We start from the raw sequence: 22,003 nt of genomic DNA, 5'->3' as shown, positions 1-22,003 counted from the left end.
GCACAGTGGTAATGACGCAGGTATGGGATGTGGTGTAGTGTATGCCGGGCACAGCTGTAAGGAGGCAGGTATGGGTTGTGGTGTAGTGTATGGCGGCACAGCTGTAAAGAGGCAGGTATGGGTTGTGGTGTAGTGTATGGTGGGCACAGCTGTAAAGAGGCAGGTATGGGTTGTGGTGTAGTGTATGGCGGGCACAGCTGTAAAGAGGCAGGTATGGGTTGTGGTGTAGTGTATGGTGGCACAGCTGTAAAGAGGCAGGTATGGGTTGTGGTGTAGTGTATGGTGGGCACAGCTGTGAGGAGGTAGGTATGGGTTGTGGTGTTGTGTATGGCGGCACAGCTGTAAAGAGGCAGGTATGGGATGTGGTGTAGTGTATGGCGGGCACAGCTGTAAGGAGGCAGGTATGGGATGTGGTGTAGTGTATGGCGGGCACAGTGGTAATGACGCAGGTATGGGATGTGGTGTAGTGTATGGCGGGCACAGCTGTAAGGAGACAGGTATGGGTTGTGGTGTAGTGTATGGCGGCACAGCTGTAAAGAGGCAGGTATGGGTTGTGGTGTAGTGTATGGCGGCACAGCTGTGAGGAGGTAGGTATGGGTTGTGGTGTAGTTTATGGCGGGCACAGCTGTAAAGAGGCAGGTATGGGTTGTGGTGTAGTGTATGCCGGGCACAGCTGTGAGGAGGCAGGTATGGAATGGGATGGGATGTGGTGTAGTGTATGGCGGGCACAGTGGTAATGACGCAGGTATGGGATGTGGTGTAGTGTATGCCGGGCACAGCTGTAAGGAGGCAGGTATGGGTTGTGGTGTAGTGTATGGCGGGCACAGCTGTGAGGAGGCAGGTATGGGTTGTGGTGTAGTGTATGGCGGGCACAGCTGTAAGGAGGCAGGTATGGGTTGTGGTGTAGTGTATGGTGGGCACAGCTGTGAGGAGGTAGGTATGGGTTGTGGTGTAGTGTATGGCGGGCACAGCTGTAAAGAGACAGGTATGGGTTGTGGTGTAGTGTATGGCGGCACAGCTGTAAAGAGGCAGGTATGGGTTGTGGTGTAGTGTATGGCGGGCACAGCTGTAAAGAGACAGGTATGGGTTGTGGTGTAGTGTATGGCGGCACAGCTGTGAGGAGGCAGGTATGGGTTGTGGTGTAGTGTATGGCAGGCACAGCTGTAAAGAGACAGGTATGGGATGTGGTGTAGTGTATGGCGGGCACAGTGGTAATGACGCAGGTATGGGATGTGGTGTAGTGTATGCCGGGCACAGCTGTAAGGAGGCAGGTATGGGTTGTGGTGTAGTGTATGGCGGCACAGCTGTAAAGAGGCAGGTATGGGTTGTGGTGTAGTGTATGGTGGGCACAGCTGTAAAGAGGCAGGTATGGGTTGTGGTGTAGTGTATGGCGGGCACAGCTGTAAAGAGGCAGGTATGGGTTGTGGTGTAGTGTATGGTGGCACAGCTGTAAAGAGGCAGGTATGGGTTGTGGTGTAGTGTATGGTGGGCACAGCTGTGAGGAGGTAGGTATGGGTTGTGGTGTTGTGTATGGCGGCACAGCTGTAAAGAGGCAGGTATGGGATGTGGTGTAGTGTATGGCGGGCACAGCTGTAAGGAGGCAGGTATGGGATGTGGTGTAGTGTATGGCGGGCACAGTGGTAATGACGCAGGTATGGGATGTGGTGTAGTGTATGGCGGGCACAGCTGTAAGGAGACAGGTATGGGTTGTGGTGTAGTGTATGGCGGCACAGCTGTAAAGAGGCAGGTATGGGTTGTGGTGTAGTGTATGGCGGCACAGCTGTGAGGAGGTAGGTATGGGTTGTGGTGTAGTTTATGGCGGGCACAGCTGTAAAGAGGCAGGTATGGGTTGTGGTGTAGTGTATGCCGGGCACAGCTGTGAGGAGGCAGGTATGGAATGGGATGGGATGTGGTGTAGTGTATGGCGGGCACAGTGGTAATGACGCAGGTATGGGATGTGGTGTAGTGTATGCCGGGCACAGCTGTAAGGAGGCAGGTATGGGTTGTGGTGTAGTGTATGGTGGGCACAGCTGTGAGGAGGTAGGTATGGGTTGTGGTGTAGTGTATGGCGGGCACAGCTGTAAAGAGGCAGGTATGGGTTGTGGTGTAGTGTATGGCGGGCACAGCTGTAAAGAGACAGGTATGGGTTGTGGTGTAGTGTATGGCGGCACAGCTGTGAGGAGGCAGGTATGGGTTGTGGTGTAGTGTATGGCGGGCACAGCTGTAAAGAGACAGGTATGGGATGTGGTGTAGTGTATGGCGGGCACAGTGGTAATGACGCAGGTATGGGTTGTGGTGTAGTGTATGGCGGCACAGTGGTAAGGAGGCAGCTATGGGTTGTGGTGTAGTGTATGGTGGGCACAGCTGTGAGGAGGCAGGTATGGGTTGTGGTGTAGTGTATGGTGGGCACAGCTGTAAGGAGGCAGGTATGGGTTGTGGTGTAGTGTATGGTGGGCACAGCTGTGAGGAGGCAGGTATGGGATGTGGTGTAGTGTATGGCGGGCACAGTGGTAATGACGCAGGTATGGGATGTGGTGTAGTGTATGGCGGGCACAGCTGTAAGGAGGCAGGTATGGGATGTGGTGTAGTGTATGGCGGGCACAGTGGTAATGACGCAGGTATGGGATGTGGTGTAGTGTATGGCGGGCACAGCTGTAAGGAGACAGGTATGGGTTGTGGTGTAGTGTATGGCGGCACAGCTGTAAAGAGGCAGGTATGGGTTGTGGTGTAGTGTATGGCGGCACAGCTGTGAGGAGGTAGGTATGGGTTGTGGTGTAGTTTATGGCGGGCACAGCTGTAAAGAGGCAGGTATGGGTTGTGGTGTAGTGTATGCCGGGCACAGCTGTGAGGAGGCAGGTATGGAATGGGATGGGATGTGGTGTAGTGTATGGCGGGCACAGTGGTAATGACGCAGGTATGGGATGTGGTGTAGTGTATGCCGGGCACAGCTGTAAGGAGGCAGGTATGGGTTGTGGTGTAGTGTATGGTGGGCACAGCTGTGAGGAGGTAGGTATGGGTTGTGGTGTAGTGTATGGCGGGCACAGCTGTAAAGAGACAGGTATGGGTTGTGGTGTAGTGTATGGCGGCACAGCTGTAAAGAGGCAGGTATGGGTTGTGGTGTAGTGTATGGCGGGCACAGCTGTAAAGAGACAGGTATGGGTTGTGGTGTAGTGTATGGCGGCACAGCTGTGAGGAGGCAGGTATGGGTTGTGGTGTAGTGTATGGCAGGCACAGCTGTAAAGAGACAGGTATGGGATGTGGTGTAGTGTATGGCGGGCACAGTGGTAATGACGCAGGTATGGGATGTGGTGTAGTGTATGCCGGGCACAGCTGTAAGGAGGCAGGTATGGGTTGTGGTGTAGTGTATGGCGGCACAGCTGTAAAGAGGCAGGTATGGGTTGTGGTGTAGTGTATGGTGGGCACAGCTGTAAAGAGGCAGGTATGGGTTGTGGTGTAGTGTATGGCGGGCACAGCTGTAAAGAGGCAGGTATGGGTTGTGGTGTAGTGTATGGTGGCACAGCTGTAAAGAGGCAGGTATGGGTTGTGGTGTAGTGTATGGTGGGCACAGCTGTGAGGAGGTAGGTATGGGTTGTGGTGTTGTGTATGGCGGCACAGCTGTAAAGAGGCAGGTATGGGATGTGGTGTAGTGTATGGCGGGCACAGCTGTAAGGAGGCAGGTATGGGATGTGGTGTAGTGTATGGCGGGCACAGTGGTAATGACGCAGGTATGGGATGTGGTGTAGTGTATGGCGGGCACAGCTGTAAGGAGACAGGTATGGGTTGTGGTGTAGTGTATGGCGGCACAGCTGTAAAGAGGCAGGTATGGGTTGTGGTGTAGTGTATGGCGGCACAGCTGTGAGGAGGTAGGTATGGGTTGTGGTGTAGTTTATGGCGGGCACAGCTGTAAAGAGGCAGGTATGGGTTGTGGTGTAGTGTATGCCGGGCACAGCTGTGAGGAGGCAGGTATGGAATGGGATGGGATGTGGTGTAGTGTATGGCGGGCACAGTGGTAATGACGCAGGTATGGGATGTGGTGTAGTGTATGCCGGGCACAGCTGTAAGGAGGCAGGTATGGGTTGTGGTGTAGTGTATGGCGGGCACAGCTGTGAGGAGGCAGGTATGGGTTGTGGTGTAGTGTATGGCGGGCACAGCTGTAAGGAGGCAGGTATGGGTTGTGGTGTAGTGTATGGTGGGCACAGCTGTGAGGAGGTAGGTATGGGTTGTGGTGTAGTGTATGGCGGGCACAGCTGTAAAGAGACAGGTATGGGTTGTGGTGTAGTGTATGGCGGCACAGCTGTAAAGAGGCAGGTATGGGTTGTGGTGTAGTGTATGGCGGGCACAGCTGTAAAGAGACAGGTATGGGTTGTGGTGTAGTGTATGGCGGCACAGCTGTGAGGAGGCAGGTATGGGTTGTGGTGTAGTGTATGGCAGGCACAGCTGTAAAGAGACAGGTATGGGATGTGGTGTAGTGTATGGCGGGCACAGTGGTAATGACGCAGGTATGGGATGTGGTGTAGTGTATGCCGGGCACAGCTGTAAGGAGGCAGGTATGGGTTGTGGTGTAGTGTATGGCGGCACAGCTGTAAAGAGGCAGGTATGGGTTGTGGTGTAGTGTATGGTGGGCACAGCTGTAAAGAGGCAGGTATGGGTTGTGGTGTAGTGTATGGCGGGCACAGCTGTAAAGAGGCAGGTATGGGTTGTGGTGTAGTGTATGGTGGCACAGCTGTAAAGAGGCAGGTATGGGTTGTGGTGTAGTGTATGGTGGGCACAGCTGTGAGGAGGTAGGTATGGGTTGTGGTGTTGTGTATGGCGGCACAGCTGTAAAGAGGCAGGTATGGGATGTGGTGTAGTGTATGGCGGGCACAGCTGTAAGGAGGCAGGTATGGGATGTGGTGTAGTGTATGGCGGGCACAGTGGTAATGACGCAGGTATGGGATGTGGTGTAGTGTATGGCGGGCACAGCTGTAAGGAGACAGGTATGGGTTGTGGTGTAGTGTATGGCGGCACAGCTGTAAAGAGGCAGGTATGGGTTGTGGTGTAGTGTATGGCGGCACAGCTGTGAGGAGGTAGGTATGGGTTGTGGTGTAGTTTATGGCGGGCACAGCTGTAAAGAGGCAGGTATGGGTTGTGGTGTAGTGTATGCCGGGCACAGCTGTGAGGAGGCAGGTATGGAATGGGATGGGATGTGGTGTAGTGTATGGCGGGCACAGTGGTAATGACGCAGGTATGGGATGTGGTGTAGTGTATGCCGGGCACAGCTGTAAGGAGGCAGGTATGGGTTGTGGTGTAGTGTATGGTGGGCACAGCTGTGAGGAGGTAGGTATGGGTTGTGGTGTAGTGTATGGCGGGCACAGCTGTAAAGAGGCAGGTATGGGTTGTGGTGTAGTGTATGGCGGCACAGCTGTGAGGAGGCAGGTATGGGTTGTGGTGTAGTGTATGGCGGGCACAGCTGTAAAGAGACAGGTATGGGATGTGGTGTAGTGTATGGCGGGCACAGTGGTAATGACGCAGGTATGGGATGTGGTGTAGTGTATGCCGGGCACAGCTGTAAGGAGGCAGGTATGGGTTGTGGTGTAGTGTATGGTGGGCACAGCTGTAAGGAGGCAGGTATGGGTTGTGGTGTAGTGTATGGTGGGCACAGCTGTGAGGAGGTAGGTATGGGTTGTGGTGTAGTGTATGGCGGGCACAGCTGTAAAGAGGCAGGTATGGGTTGTGGTGTAGTGTATGGCGGCACAGCTGTAAAGAGGCAGGTATGGGTTGTGGTGTAGTGTATGGTGGGCACAGCTGTGAGGAGGTAGGTATGGGTTGTGGTGTTGTGTATGGCGGCACAGCTGTAAAGAGGCAGGTATGGGATGTGGTGTAGTGTATGGCGGGCACAGCTGTAAAGAGGCAGGTATGGGTTGTGGTGTAGTGTATGGCGGGCACAGCTGTTAAGAGGCAGGTATGGGATGTGGTGTAGTCTATGGCGGGCACAGCTGTAAAGAGGCAGGTATGGGATGTGGTGTAGTGTATGGCGGGCACAGCTGTAAAGAGGCAGGTATGGGATGTGGTGTAGTGTATGGCGGGCACAGCTGTAAAGAGGCAGGTATGGGTTGTGGTGTAGTGTATGGCGGGCACAGCTGTAAAGAGGCAGGTATGGGATGTGGTGTAGTGTATGGCGGGCACAATGGTAAGGAAGCAGGTATGGGATGTGGTGTAGTGTATGGCGGGCACAGCTGTGAGGAGGCAGGTATGGGTTGTGGTGTAGTGTATGCCGGGCACAGCTGTAAGGAGGCAGGTATGGGTTGTGGTGTAGTGTATGGCGGGCACAGCTGTAAAGAGGCAGGTATGGGTTGTGGTGTAGTGTATGGCGGGCACAGTGGTAAGGAGGCAGATATGGGTTGTGGTGTAGTGTATGGCGGGCACAGCTGTGAGGAGGCAGGTATGGGTTGTGGTGTAGTGTATGGCGGGCACAGCTGTAAAGAGGCAGGTATGGGTTGTGGTGTAGTGTATGGCGGGCACAGTGGTAAGGAGGCAGGTATGGGTTGTGGTGTAGTGTATGGCGGGCACAGCTGTAAGGAGGCAGGTATGGGTTGTGGTGTAGTGTGTGGCGGCACAGCTGTAAAGAGACAGGTATGGGTTGTGGTGTAGTGTATGGCGGGCACAGCTGTAAAGAGACAGGTATGGGTTGTGGTGTAGTGTATGGCGGGCACAGCTGTAAGGAGGCAGGTATGGGTTGTGGTGTAGTGTATGGTGGGCACAGCTGTAAGGAGGCAGGTATGGGTTGTGGTGTAGTGTATGGCGGGCACAGCTGTAAAGAGGCAGGTATGGGATGTGGTGTAAGTGCATGGCGGGCACTGCTGTGGGGAGGCGAGTATGGAAAGTGATGGTGTGGTGTAAGTACATGTCAAAGAAAACATAATTTGCACTCTTGCAGAAGAAGAATGTTTCTCTTCTTTGTTTAACATAAACAACAAATAAAATACTATATTGTGATTTATTCAGACAACGTGTTTTGGGAGATTCCTTCCCCCTTCGTCTGGTCAGTATAATGAAAGAACATAGGTAGTGGTACTGTGGTGTAGGTGTCTGGTAGACACAGCTGTAAAGAGGCAGGTGCTGTGGTAGATGCAGGTGTGAGGAGGCAGGTACTGTGGTGTAGGTGTCTGGTAGACACAGCTGTAAAGAGGCAGGTGCTGTGGTAGATGCAGGTGTGAGGAGGCAGGTGCTGTGGTGTGAGTGGTAGATGCAGGTGCTGTGGTGTAGGTGTATGGTAGACGCAGCTGTATGGAGGCAGGTGCTGTGGTAGATGCTGGTGTGAGGAGGCAGGTGCTGTGGTGTGAGTGGTAGATGCAGGTGTGAGGAGGCATGTGCTGTGGTGTAGGTGTCTGATAGACGCAGCTGTATGGAGGCAGGTACTGTGGTAGATGCTTGTGTGAGGAGGCAGGTGCTGTGGTGTAACTGGTAGACGCTGCTGTATGGAGGCAGGTACTGTGGTAGATGCAGGTGTGAGGAGGCAGGTGCTGTGGTGTAAGTGTCTGGTAGAGGCAGCTGTAAAGAGGCAGGTACTGTGGTAGATGCTGGTGTGAGGAGGCAGGTGCTGTGGTGTAAGTGTCTGGTAGACGCAGCTGTAAGGAGGCAGGTACTGTGGTAGATGCTGGTGTGAGGAGGCAGGTGCTGTGGTGTAAGTGGTAGATGCTGCTGTATGGAGGCAGGTACTGTGGTGTCATTGCAAGTGGGGAGAGCTGTGAGGAGGCAGGTACTGTGGTGTGAGTGGTAGATGCAGCTGTATGGAGGCAGGTACTTTGGTGTAAGTGTCTGGTAGATGCAGCTGTATGGAGGCAGGTACTTTGGTAGATGCTGGTGTGAGGAGGCAGGTGCTGTGCTGTAGGTGTCTGGTAGACGCAGCTGTAAGGAGGCAGGTGCTGTGGTGTAACTGGTAGACGCTGCTGTATGGAGGCAGGTACTGTGGTAGATGCAGGTGTGAGGAGGCAGGTGCTGTGGTGTAAGTGTCTGGTAGAGGCAGCTGTAAAGAGGCAGGTACTGTGGTAGATGCTGGTGTGAGGAGGCAGGTGCTGTGGTGTAAGTGGTAGACGCAGCTGTATGGAGGCAGGTACTGTGGTAGATGCTGGTGTGAGGAGGCAGGTGCTGTGGTGTAAGTGTCTGGTAGACGCAGCTGTATGGAGGCAGGTACTGTGGTAGATGCTGGTGTGAGGAGGCAGGTGCTGTGGTGTAACTGGTAGATGCTGCTGTATGGAGGCAGGTACTGTGGTGTCATTGCAAGTGGGGAGAGCTGTGAGGAGGCAGGTGCTGTGGTGTGAGTGGTAGATGCAGCTGTAAGGAGGCAGGTACTTTGGTAGATGCTGGTGTGAGGAGGCAGGTGCTGTGCTGTAGGTGTCTGGTTGACGCAGCTGTAAGGAGGCAGGTGCTGTGGTGTAACTGGTAGACGCTGCTGTATGGAGGCAGGTACTGTGGTAGATGCTGGTGTGTGGAGGCAGGTGCTGTGGTGTAAGTGTCTGGTAGACGCAGCTGTATGGAGGCAGGTACTGTGGTAGATGCTGGTGTGAGGAGGCAGGTGCTGTGGTGTCATTGCATGGTGGGGAGAGCTGTGAGGAGGCAGGTGCTGTGGTGTAACTGGTAGATGCTGCTGTATGGAGGCAGGTACTGTGGTGTCATTGCAAGTGGGGAGAGCTGTGAGGAGGCAGGTGCTGTGGTGTGAGTGGTAGATGCAGCTGTATGGAGGCAGGTACTTTGGTAGATGCTGGTGTGAGGAGGCAGGTGCTGTGCTGTAGGTGTCTGGTAGACGCAGCTGTAAGGAGGCAGGTGCTGTGGTGTAACTGGTAGACGCTGCTGTATGGAGGCAGGTACTGTGGTAGATGCTGGTGTGAGGAGGCAGGTGCTGTGGTGTAAGTGTCTGGTAGAGGCAGCTGTAAAGAGGCAGGTACTGTGGTAGATGCAGGTGTGAGGAGGCAGGTGCTGTGGTGTAAGTGTCTGGTAGAGGCAGCTATAAAGAGGCAGGTACTGTGGTAGATGCTGGTGTGAGGAGGCAGGTGCTGTGGTGTAAGTGTCTGGTAGAGGCAGCTGTAAAGAGGCAGGTACTGTGGTAGATGCTGGTGTGAGGAGGCAGGTGCTGTGGTGTAAGTGTCTGGTAGAGGCAGCTGTAAAGAGGCAGGTACTGTGGTAGATGCTGGTGTGAGGAGGCAGGTGCTGTGGTGTAAGTGGTAGACGCAGCTGTATGGAGGCAGGTACTGTGGTAGATGCTGGTGTGAGGAGGCAGGTGCTGTGGTGTCATTGCATGGTGGGGAGAGCTGTGAGGAGGCAGGTGCTGTGGTGTAACTGGTAGATGCTGCTGTATGGAGGCAGGTACTGTGGTGTCATTGCAAGTGGGGAGAGCTGTGAGGAGGCAGGTGCTGTGGTGTGAGTGGTAGATGCAGCTGTATGGAGGCAGGTACTTTGGTGTAAGTGTCTGGTAGATGCAGCTGTATGGAGGCAGGTACTTTGGTAGATGCTGGTGTGAGGAGGCAGGTGCTGTGCTGTAGGTGTCTGGTAGACGCAGCTGTAAGGAGGCAGGTGCTGTGGTGTAACTGGTAGACGCTGCTGTATGGAGGCAGGTACTGTGGTAGATGCTGGTGTGTGGAGGCAGGTGCTGTGGTGTAAGTGTCTGGTAGACGCAGCTGTATGGAGGCAGGTACTGTGGTAGATGCTGGTGTGAGGAGGCAGGTGCTGTGCTGTAAGTGTCTGGTAGACGCAGCTGTATGGAGGCAGGTACTGTGGTAGATGCTGGTGTGAGGAGGCAGGTGCTGTGGTGTAACTGGTAGATGCTGCTGTATGGAGGCAGGTACTGTGGTGTCATTGCAAGTGGGGAGAGCTGTGAGGAGGCAGGTGCTGTGGTGTGAGTGGTAGATGCAGCTGTAAGGAGGCAGGTACTTTGGTAGATGCTGGTGTGAGGAGGCAGGTGCTGTGCTGTAGGTGTCTGGTTGACGCAGCTGTAAGGAGGCAGGTGCTGTGGTGTAACTGGTAGACGCTGCTGTATGGAGGCAGGTACTGTGGTAGATGCTGGTGTGTGGAGGCAGGTGCTGTGGTGTAAGTGTCTGGTAGACGCAGCTGTATGGAGGCAGGTACTGTGGTAGATGCTGGTGTGAGGAGGCAGGTGCTGTGGTGTAAGTGGTAGACGCAGCTGTATGGAGGCAGGTACTGTGGTAGATGCTGGTGTGAGGAGGCAGGTGCTGTGGTGTCATTGCATGGTGGGGAGAGCTGTGAGGAGGCAGGTGCTGTGGTGTAACTGGTAGATGCTGCTGTATGGAGGCAGGTACTGTGGTGTCATTGCAAGTGGGGAGAGCTGTGAGGAGGCAGGTGCTGTGGTGTGAGTGGTAGATGCAGCTGTAAGGAGGCAGGTACTTTGGTAGATGCTGGTGTGAGGAGGCAGGTGCTGTGCTGTAGGTGTCTGGTAGACGCAGCTGTAAGGAGGCAGGTGCTGTGGTGTAACTGGTAGACGCTGCTGTATGGAGGCAGGTACTGTGGTAGATGCTGGTGTGAGGAGGCAGGTGCTGTGGTGTAAGTGTCTGGTAGAGGCAGCTGTAAAGAGGCAGGTACTGTGGTAGATGCTGGTGTGAGGAGGCAGGTGCTGTGGTGTAAGTGGTAGACGCAGCTGTATGGAGGCAGGTACTGTGGTAGATGCTGGTGTGAGGAGGCAGGTGCTGTGGTGTAAGTGGTAGACGCAGCTGTATGGAGGCAGGTACTGTGGTAGATGCTGGTGTGAGGAGGCAGGTGCTGTGGTGTCATTGCATGGTGGGGAGAGCTGTGAGGAGGCAGGTGCTGTGGTGTAACTGGTAGATGCTGCTGTATGGAGGCAGGTACTGTGGTGTCATTGCAAGTGGGGAGAGCTGTGAGGAGGCAGGTGCTGTGGTGTGAGTGGTAGATGCAGCTGTATGGAGGCAGGTACTTTGGTAGATGCTGGTGTGAGGAGGCAGGTGCTGTGCTGTAGGTGTCTGGTAGACGCAGCTGTAAGGAGGCAGGTGCTGTGGTGTAACTGGTAGACGCAGCTGTATGGAGGCAGGTACTGTGGTAGATGCTGGTGTGAGGAGGCAGGTGCTGTGGTGTAAGTGTCTGGTAGAGGCAGCTGTAAAGAGGCAGGTACTGTGGTAGATGCTGGTGTGAGGAGGCAGGTGCTGTGGTGTAAGTGTCTGGTAGAGGCAGCTGTAAAGAGGCAGGTACTGTGGTAGATGCTGGCGTGAGGAGGCAGGTGCTGTGGTGTAAGTGTCTGGTAGACGCAGCTGTATGGAGGCAGGTACTGTGGTAGATTCTGGTGTGAGGAGGCAGGTGCTGTGGTATAAGTGGTAGACGCAGCTGCAAGGAGGCAGGTACTTTGGTAGATGCTGGTGTGAGGAGGCAGGTGCTGTGGTGTAAGTGTCTGGTAGACGCAGCTGTAAGGAGGCAGGTACTGTGGTAGATGCTGGTGTGAGGAGGCAGGTGCTGTGGTGTAAGTGGTAGACGCAGCTGTATGGAGGCAGGTACTGTGGTAGATGCTGGTGTGAGGAGGCAGGTGCTGTGGTGTAAGTGTCTGGTAGAGGCAGCTGTAAAGAGGCAGGTACTGTGGTAGATGCTGGTGTGAGGAGGCAGGTGCTGTGGTGTAAGTGTCTGGTAGAGGCAGCTGTAAAGAGGCAGGTACTGTGGTAGATGCTGGCGTGAGGAGGCAGGTGCTGTGGTGTAAGTGTCTGGTAGACGCAGCTGTATGGAGGCAGGTACTGTGGTAGATTCTGGTGTGAGGAGGCAGGTGCTGTGCTGTAGGTGTCTGGTAGACGCAGCTGTAAGGAGGCAGGTGCTGTGGTGTAACTGGTAGACGCTGCTGTATGGAGGCAGGTACTGTGGTAGATGCTGGTGTGTGGAGGCAGGTGCTGTGGTGTAAGTGTCTGGTAGACGCAGCTGTATGGAGGCAGGTACTGTGGTAGATGCTGGTGTGAGGAGGCAGGTGCTGTGCTGTAAGTGTCTGGTAGACGCAGCTGTATGGAGGCAGGTACTGTGGTAGATGCTGGTGTGAGGAGGCAGGTGCTGTGGTGTAACTGGTAGATGCTGCTGTATGGAGGCAGGTACTGTGGTAGATGCTGGTGTGAGGAGGCAGGTGCTGTGGTGTAAGTGGTAGACGCAGCTGTATGGAGGCAGGTACTGTGGTAGATGCTGGTGTGAGGAGGCAGGTGCTGTGGTGTCATTGCATGGTGGGGAGAGCTGTGAGGAGGCAGGTGCTGTGGTGTAACTGGTAGATGCTGCTGTATGGAGGCAGGTACTGTGGTGTCATTGCAAGTGGGGAGAGCTGTGAGGAGGCAGGTGCTGTGGTGTGAGTGGTAGATGCAGCTGTATGGAGGCAGGTACTTTGGTAGATGCTGGTGTGAGGAGGCAGGTGCTGTGCTGTAGGTGTCTGGTAGACGCAGCTGTAAGGAGGCAGGTGCTGTGGTGTAACTGGTAGACGCTGCTGTATGGAGGCAGGTACTGTGGTAGATGCTGGTGTGAGGAGGCAGGTGCTGTGGTGTAAGTGTCTGGTAGAGGCAGCTGTAAAGAGGCAGGTACTGTGGTAGATGCTGGTGTGAGGAGGCAGGTGCTGTGGTGTAAGTGGTAGACGCAGCTGTATGGAGGCAGGTACTGTGGTAGATGCTGGTGTGAGGAGGCAGGTGCTGTGGTGTAAGTGGTAGACGCAGCTGTATGGAGGCAGGTACTGTGGTAGATGCTGGTGTGAGGAGGCAGGTGCTGTGGTGTCATTGCATGGTGGGGAGAGCTGTGAGGAGGCAGGTGCTGTGGTGTAACTGGTAGATGCTGCTGTATGGAGGCAGGTACTGTGGTGTCATTGCAAGTGGGGAGAGCTGTGAGGAGGCAGGTGCTGTGGTGTGAGTGGTAGATGCAGCTGTATGGAGGCAGGTACTTTGGTAGATGCTGGTGTGAGGAGGCAGGTGCTGTGCTGTAGGTGTCTGGTAGACGCAGCTGTAAGGAGGCAGGTGCTGTGGTGTAACTGGTAGACGCTGCTGTATGGAGGCAGGTACTGTGGTAGATGCTGGTGTGAGGAGGCAGGTGCTGTGGTGTAAGTGTCTGGTAGAGGCAGCTATAAAGAGGCAGGTACTGTGGTAGATGCTGGTGTGAGGAGGCAGGTGCTGTGGTGTAAGTGGTAGACGCAGCTGTATGGAGGCAGGTACTGTGGTAGATGCTGGTGTGAGGAGGCAGGTGCTGTGGTGTAAGTGTCTGGTAGACGCAGCTGTATGGAGGCAGGTACTGTGGTAGATTCTGGTGTGAGGAGGCAGGTGCTGTGGTATAAGTGGTAGACGCAGCTGCAAGGAGGCAGGTACTTTGGTAGATGCTGGTGTGAGGAGGCAGGTGCTGTGGTGTAAGTGTCTGGTAGACGCAGCTGTAAGGAGGCAGGTACTGTGGTAGATGCTGGTGTGAGGAGGCAGGTGCTGTGGTGTAAGTGGTAGACGCAGCTGTATGGAGGCAGGTACTGTGGTAGATGCTGGTGTGAGGAGGCAGGTGCTGTGGTGTAAGTGTCTGGTAGAGGCAGCTGTAAAGAGGCAGGTACTGTGGTAGATGCTGGTGTGAGGAGGCAGGTGCTGTGGTGTAAGTGTCTGGTAGAGGCAGCTGTAAAGAGGCAGGTACTGTGGTAGATGCTGGCGTGAGGAGGCAGGTGCTGTGGTGTAAGTGTCTGGTAGACGCAGCTGTATGGAGGCAGGTACTGTGGTAGATTCTGGTGTGAGGAGGCAGGTGCTGTGGTATAAGTGGTAGACGCAGCTGCAAGGAGGCAGGTACTTTGGTAGATGCTGGTGTGAGGAGGCAGGTGCTGTGGTGTAAGTGTCTGGTAGACGCAGCTGTAAGGAGGCAGGTACTGTGGTAGATGCTGGTGTGAGGAGGCAGGTGCTGTGGTGTAGGTGTCTGGTAGACGCAGCTGTATGGAGGCAGGTACTGTGGTAGATGCTGGTGTGAGGAGGCAGGTGCTGTGGTGTAGGTGTCTGGTAGACGCAACTGTATGGAGGCAGGTACTGTGGTAGATGCTGGTGTGAGGAGGCAGGTGCTGTGGTGTCATTGCATGGTGGGGAGAGCTGTGAGGAGGCAGGTGCTACTCACAACCGTCACGTCCCCTCTCATAGACATGAATGGGGGGGGCCTGATGTTACCACCACGGCCGCCCGAAACATAAATGTTAAGATCGTTGGGGTGCTGGGCTGGAGATCAGACATCTTATCTCCCTTAGGGGAAGAGTAATCTTTTAAACAGCCTGGTATACAGAAAAATAAGTTATAGGGGTCAGAAAATGGCAATAAAAAAAAATAATTTCTAAGAAGTTATGAATTGTTCAAAAGTAGTAAAACATGTTGGATACTATACAAATTGGAAATCATTGTAATGGTACCGGCCTAAAGATTCAAGGTGCTTTGTTAGTTGGACTGCAACAGACAAAAATATTATTATTTTATTTTTTTAAAGTTTCGGAGTATATTTGATGGAAAAATTTAAGGAAGTCATTACAATGTTTAATTGGTCCTGCAAAAAACGAGCCCTCATGAGTGTGTAAATGAAAAAAAAAAATGAAAGCATTATGGCTATTAAAAGGCATGGAGGAAAAAGTGTGTGTGAAAACTAAAATTCACCCGCTTCTTAAGGGGTTACATTTCTGGCAGGGTGGTGATGGTCTCTTAAAATTATGAACATACCCTTTGCTATGGGTATATGAATGTCTTCTGTCGCTGTTCTCTGATTGGTATGTATGTTGTATGTAAATGAGCTGCTTGGGGTCATTGGGGCAGTGTACAGGTATTATATGAACTTCTAGATCACCAAAGGCGATCCAAAAATACCCTATTCCCCATTTACTGAAAACTAATTCTTGTAATCCTCACACAAAGGAAACAAACAGATTTAACCAATCCAGTGTTATTCACTCCATTGTATGTAAGTGCGTATTGATATGGTGCCTGTCAGGTCACCTTATACTGTCAATTATAAACTCCACACGCACCTGCAGTGTGCTATGCGGGCAGGGAGTGAACACTGTACTAAAATCAATTCAATTCTCAGGCCCCCTCGACATGTTTCACTGCAAGATGCAGCTTTGTCAAGAGGACAGCGGGCGCTGAGAGTGAAAACGCTGAGCCGGGGGTTTATAAATCCTCCCTTGATGACGTCATGAAACGGAAGTGTAAAATTACTGTGTCCTGATGGGATGTTGATTGGATTGAGCACACAGCATCCTATCACTCAGGCAGACAGGAGACCTCTATAGCATTGTCCAGATTTCAGATCCACCCCAGGTAAGTATTCATGGTAGGTGGTCTGTTTCACTAACGTGTCTGTGCAGTGAACTCTGTGCTGACACTGTGACACCTGTGCTAGCACATAGATTTTCAGCACGGAGCTCCGTGCTGCAGATATCAATGGGATTACTCTCACTGTGCTGCGTGGTGATGCCTGGGCTAGCACATAGAATAACAGCACGGAACTCCGTGCTGTAGATGTCTGTGTGAGTTCTCTTTGACTATGTTGCACTGTAACTTCTGTGCTAGCATGTAGAATGTCCCAGGACCTCCGCACTATAGACATCAATGTGAACTCCAAGTCTGTATAATTAGATACATCATTGTTTATCACATCCATACAAGTAGTTACCTATATAGTTATCTGGATTTATGATTTTAAAGCATAAGGACTTTATGACTGATATAAGGATGGAATTTATTCTGTATAGTTGGATACATCATTATTTCATTATAAATCCAGATAACTATATAAGTAACTACTTGTATGGATGTGATAAACATTGATGTATCTAATTATACAGACTTGGAGTTCACATTGACGTCTATAGTGCGGAGGTTCTGGGACATTCTACATGCTAGCACAGATGTTACAGAACAACAAAGTGAAAGAGAACTCACACAGACATCTACAGCACGGCGTTCCGTGCTTAAAATCTATGTGCTAGCACAGGTGTCACCGCACAGCATTGTGAAAGTGAACCAAATATTTTAAGTGTCGGCGCAGAGTTCGCTGCGCAGACACGTCAGTGAAACAAATCCACCTACCATGAATACTTACCTGAGGGTGGATCTGACTTGCTGAAATCTGGACAATGCTATAGGGGTCTCCTTCTGTCTGCCTGAGTGATGGGATGTGGATAGGATGCTGTGTGCTCAATCCAATCAGGACACAGTAATTTTACACTTACCGTTTCATGACTTTATCAAGGGAGGTTTAAAAAAAAAAACCCGGCTCAGCGTTTTGACTCTGTGTTCGCTGTCCTCTTGACGAAGCTGCGTCTTGCAGAGAAACATGTCGAGGGGGCCTGAGAATTTAATTTTTAAATCTGTTTGTTTCTTTGTGTGAGGATTACAATAAAGATTTTATTTTAAGTATATGGGAAATAAGGTATTTTTGGATCGCCTTTGGTGATCTATAAGTTCATATAGTTATTACCCGCCATATATTGGTCTTTAGTGTAACTAGTGTACAGGTATTGATGCTATAATTCCAACTGGTACATCTCCCAACACTCTCTTTTTTTAGTTCTTGATGGATATTTCTCCCTCAGGCCTCTTTCAATTGGTGTCCATTTGTTTGCTGCTTGTAATAGTGGAGACCTCTGTGCTTTTTCATAAAGAAGGATCCAGTGAAAAGAAATTGTATTTTTTATATTTTCAACATGGGACTACTGACAGTGGTATGGCATATATTTCTACCGGGCCCTGCAGATCGCAGTGTGAAAGAGCCTAAAGATGTTTCTGATAAGGATTAGTTACCTGGATGTGTATACTGTCATACTTCACATGTGAGAGGATTGTAAATTCAGATTGGGAATTGCTTGAAAGATACTGCTTTAAAGTCATGGTGTTGGTGCTGCTCTACAGTACTTGTTGTTACTCATTTCTGTTTTTATTTTCCTCTGTCATGTATTTTATGGCTGCATGTGTAAGTCTGCTCCTCTAGTTCAGCCCCTCATGCCTCACTTCCACCAAGAAACACCCATTCTTCAGGCTAGCTAGCCCCTCGTTGTTGCTCAATTCTCGATGGGATGTTAGAACATTACTAAGATCAGCAATGTTTGGAAGCCCCATAAACAATGAATGGAGCAGTGGCCGTGCATGTGGAGTCCACTCCATCCATTTGGAGTACTGATCTCCCTGTTGGTGGGGGTCCAACCACTGGGATCAGCATGTATTCCCTATTCTGTGAATAGGTGACAACTAATGAAGATGGAAACACCCCTTTAATGGTTTGCTGCCAATGTTTGGGTTCCCTTAAAGGGAGGCTTATTACAAAAAAGGGGACTGATTACAAACGGGGTGCCGAGTGCAAGATCCTGGGGGTCCCCAGCGGCCGGACTCACGCGATCAGGCATCTTATCCCCTATCCTTTGGATAGGGGATAAGATGTGTAAGCTCGGAGTACCCCTTTAAAGGAAAACAGTCAAATATTTTCTCCCGCACTATCCACAGTACTGGTGGATAGTGGGGAAAACGCTGACTAAAACGAGCCCTACCTTGCCCGGATCCGCCCTGCTGTTCACCCGCAGTTGTAGTTTTATTCTATGTGTATATCTTGCTGTAACTGGCACAGGCGGGGCTTCTGCAGGTTAACTGGCACTGACATCAGCGCCGCTTATGAAAATTCATCCCCCCCTCCCTCCAGCTCTCCCTCTCTTCGCCGCTCCTAACTGGAGGGAGGGGGGATGAATATTCATAAGCGGTGCTGACGTCAGGGCCAGTTAACCTGCAGAAGCCCCACCCTTGCCAGTTACAGCAAGATATACACATAGAATAAAACCACAATTGCGGGCGAACAGCCGGGCGGATCCGGGTAAGGTAGGGCTCGTTTTAGTCAGCGTCTCCCACACTATCCACCAGGATAGTGCGGGGGAAAATATCTGACAGTTTTCCTTTTTAATCGTTTCCTTAGCCGTGGCCGCATCTCATTCATTTAAAGCCCGCAAGTCATTAATTTAAAGTGCCGCGGCCTGGAAGAGGGGGGGGGGGAAAGGTGGGTTAGGTTTAGAGAAATATCGCAGCGCCTGGGGGTCATATATGATTAGTGATATGCATTTTAGGTCATACCGCCCAGCCCTAGTTCCCCGGAGTACCCCTTTAACTTGTTGGGGACGGAGGGCGTATGGATACGCCTTCACATCTTATCACGTACGCCCTCCGCATTTCCGATCACGGCAGCTCGCCAGGCGGTGATCTGAATGGGATGCCTGCTGAAATCATTCAGCAGGCATCCCGTGCCAATGCCCAGGGGGTCCTGAACCCCTCACACCCCCGAACCCCCATGTGAATTTGCATCGGCGATTTGCATCGTTTCCGGGTCATAGCGGTCTCCGATGACCCAGAAAATAAGTCCAAGACACCCCCCCCCCCGAAGGGATAGGAGTAGGGATCGACCGATATCGTTTTTTTTGGCCCGACACCGATAATCTGGGGAGGTTAGGGCCGATAACTTATACCGATATTCCGGAATAAGTTATCAGCTATCGGCTATTTACCCCCTCCCCTCCTGCAGATCATTGATTTAAAGCGGGCACTTTAAATCAATGAAATTAAATCAATCAATGCAGCGGCTTTTGCTGTGCCATAGACCGCCGCCGCCACCCTCTTCTCTCCCCCTGCCTGTCCGGGGGTCCTGAGTCCTATCACCGCGACCCCCCGCCGCACCGCATTGTACCCCCCCGCACTGGCACCATTAACTCCCCCCCCATCCCCGGTTTTATAAAGACATGTTCCCGGGGCCCAGGTTCCACTCTACATCTGGCTCCGGTGGCGTCCTCCTGAGCTGTCACTGTGCGCACTGACGGTGACGTCACATCGCGTCACGTCACTCATCATTGTGCACAGCGTAACGCAGGACGCAGCAGGAGCCAGAAGTAGCGTTGACCCCGGGAACAGGTAATTATAAAACCGGGGATGGGAGGAGGCAATGGGGCCGGTGCGGTGGGTTGGTGGGGGGGGGGCGTGGGGCGAGGCATTATCGACATATCGGCAAGGTAATTGCTGATACCGATAATTCCCAAAATTGTGATTATCGGCCAAACCTATAATCGGTCAATCCCTAGATAGGAGTTAGGTGGCAGGGGTGCCACCCCTCCTATCCCTGCTATTGGTGGGTCAGCTGCTACCCACCAATAGCCGATCGGGGGCGGGGGGGTTAAAGAACCGTAGTTGACCGGCGCCGGAGGCCACTTACCATCGGCGGCGATGATGTGTGGCTTGCTCCCTGGTGCAGATTGCGGAAGCTTGTAGGTTGCCTAGCAACATCTAGAGGGCTACAGTTTAAGACCACTATACAGTGGTCTCTAACTGTTGCCCTCCAGATGTTGCAAAACTACAACTCCCAGCATGCCCAAACAGCTGTTTGCTGTTTGGACATGCTGGGATTTGTAGTTTTGCAACAGCTGGAGGGCTGCAGTTTGGAGATCACTGCACAATGATCTCCAAACTGCAGCCCTCCAGCTGTTGCAAAAATACAAATCCCAATATGCCCAAACAGCAAACAGTTGTCTCAGCATGCTGGGAGTTGTAGTTGCGTACCTCCAGCTGTTGCATAACTAAATCTCCCAGCATGCCCTTCGGCAATCAGTACATGCTGGGAGTTGTAGTTTTGCAACAACTAAAGGCACACTGGTTGGAAAATACTGAGTTAGGTAACAGAACCATATTGGAGAAGGAAAAGGGTATGTGTAGCTCACTGGGATATACTATTTCGAGGTTAACTGGAATGGTCTAAATTACAAAAAGACCTAGTAAAGTGAATAGGTATATAATAAATTATAAAAAACCAGCCCTCAAGGATAGTGAAATAAAGAGATAAAAAGGAGATAAAATGAATGAGAAAAAGGTGATGTGGAACCAGATAAATGTTAAATTAATAAGTTAAATGTCATAATATAGATACTGAATAAATAATGATAGTAAATGAATAATGATAATAAAATACCTGAATCAAGGATAATGCAGTAAAATAATACAAAATAACAATTATTTACAAGATAATAACTTACATCTGGGCAGGGCCCTTGCACCAGATGTTAATAAGATATTAAAATATTAAAAAGTAATTTATAAAATAGGGCAAAAAAAATTGGAATTTAAAATGAAATGGTCCGGTAATATAGTTCAGAAATAAAGTGGTCCGGTAATGCAGTTCATGAAATGGTATTGTGGTAGCCCTTGAGGGTGTATGGTAGTTGGGGTGTTGTTTCGGTAGATGAGGGGTTAATGTTAACCCTATAGTTTGTGACGCCAGGCTGAGGGCCAGTATGCTGAGGTACTTCCCCGGCCCATCGCCGCCCTTCCTAGTAATGATAGGTGCATGCATAAAATGTCTGAAAGTCCACAAGGTACTTGAACTTGGATACGTTTTACTTAAATGCTTGCGGTATATCCAATGAACAGTAACAGTCTCAGGAATACAGTCTCTATCTAGTGCAATGACTGACAGTTGTTGCGGACCTTGACTTCTCATAAGTCTCTGAATTAGGGAATATTGCGAAGATCCGTCCGGATTTAGGGGATAGATAAGGTCCGGTGATCTTGCACAGTGTTTAGGGATTGACACTCTCACAATTTAGCAGATATCAGCAGTCGCCGCAAGGCTCAGGCCTAAACTCACTGATGACAGCAGCGCAGATCCTTCTCCATCAACAGCCCACGAGGAAAGAGAGTGAGCAATGGCCGCCGCTCCCTTATATGGGCAGGGCCGTTTTTACTGGTCAAATAAACTGTCACTCACCGTTACAAGGAGTGATGGATGATAAACGTCACAGGGACCTCCAAAGGTCCTCAAGCATAAAACCATAGAGTTCACCCGGTCACGTGACCCGCAGGTCCTGTTCCGCTATGCATAGGTAATTAACCATTTATATATACTTGTACAATTTTATATATATATATATATATATATATATATATATATATATATATATATATATATATATATTACATACACACACACACACACAAATCCTGAAGAATTATTAGATAACTAATGCCTAGATGAGAGGTGACTAGGGGCGGGCTAGTTAAGAAGAACCCCGACGTCCTAGGGACTCTGGATATGTGGACGTATATACAAAGGTACCGTATAGGATGCGGTACCGGGACACCACAATATAATAGAGCAGTTCAGGGAGCGATATGCAGATAATGTAGGTTTGATAATATTAGGTAGTACCTGTATGCCGATTTGAGTGGTATCACTTACTGATAAAGTGCAGACCGCATCCTCAGGAGTAGCATTCTCGCGGTGAGAGTTTCTGTCGGTGCTGGCACGGCGTGGTGGCCGGCCATTGTGATCGATGGTGATCCCAGTAAAGTGGATTGGAGGGGTCTAGCAGACAGGTTGGCACGTGATAGCGTCCGGCCACAAGTGGAGTATCGTGGATGAAGAGGTGATCGCTGACCCTGGTGTCCTAAGGAGAGTGGATCCTGGGTTCGGTCCACAGAGGTCCCAGAATAACGGGTCTGCAGCGCTGCCAAAGCCAAGTTGGGCTTTAAAATTTCTATAAGGTGGTTGCCGTAGGTAATGGGTATAAGACCAAGGCTATATGAATTTCAAGACTAATGTCTTATTCTTCAGTAGCCATAGATATTGAGTATCCTACTATCGATACTCATTATCTATGGCTACTGAAGAATAAGACAATAGTCTTGAAATGCGTATAGCCTTGGTCTTATACCCATTACCTACAGCAACCACCTTATACTACTTTTAAAGCCCACCTCGGCTTTGGCAGCGCTGCAGACCCGTTATTCTGGGACCTCTGTGGACCGCACCCACGATCCTCTGTCCTTAGGACACGAGGACGCCAGGGTCAGCGATCACCTCTTCATCCACGATACTGTACTTGTGGCCGGACGCTATCCCATCCCAACCTGTCTATGCTAGACCCATCCAATCCACTTTTCTGGGATCACCATCGATCACAATGGCCGGCCACCACGCCATGCCAGCACCGACAGAAACACTCACCCTGAGACTGCTACTCCTGAGGATGCCGGCTGCACTT

General features: G+C 51.3%; 1 protein-coding gene across 3 annotated transcripts in view; it reads right to left on the bottom strand.

Annotated features, from left to right (window-relative positions):
• The window catches only part of KXD1 (KxDL motif containing 1), a 71,405-nt gene extending 50,779 nt beyond the window's left edge, over positions 1 to 20,626 (bottom strand). The window contains exon 1 of one of the 3 annotated variants that reach the window (XM_056574482.1): positions 20,608 to 20,626. The gene's annotated coding sequence lies outside the window, so the exon portion shown is untranslated. Of the gene's footprint in view, positions 1 to 19,182; positions 19,203 to 20,559; positions 20,579 to 20,607 lie in introns of those variants that run through there. The other 2 variants (XM_056574508.1, XM_056574490.1) reach the window with 2 other exon arrangements.
• Between the last annotated feature and the right edge of the window lie 1,377 nt (positions 20,627 to 22,003).

This window comes from Hyla sarda, chromosome 1 (genome assembly GCF_029499605.1).
Source record: "Hyla sarda isolate aHylSar1 chromosome 1, aHylSar1.hap1, whole genome shotgun sequence".
Classification (NCBI taxonomy): domain Eukaryota; kingdom Metazoa; phylum Chordata; class Amphibia; order Anura; family Hylidae; genus Hyla; species Hyla sarda.
The sequence above is the reverse complement of the archived record's forward strand: the minus strand, read 5'-3'. Positions and strand labels throughout refer to the sequence as shown.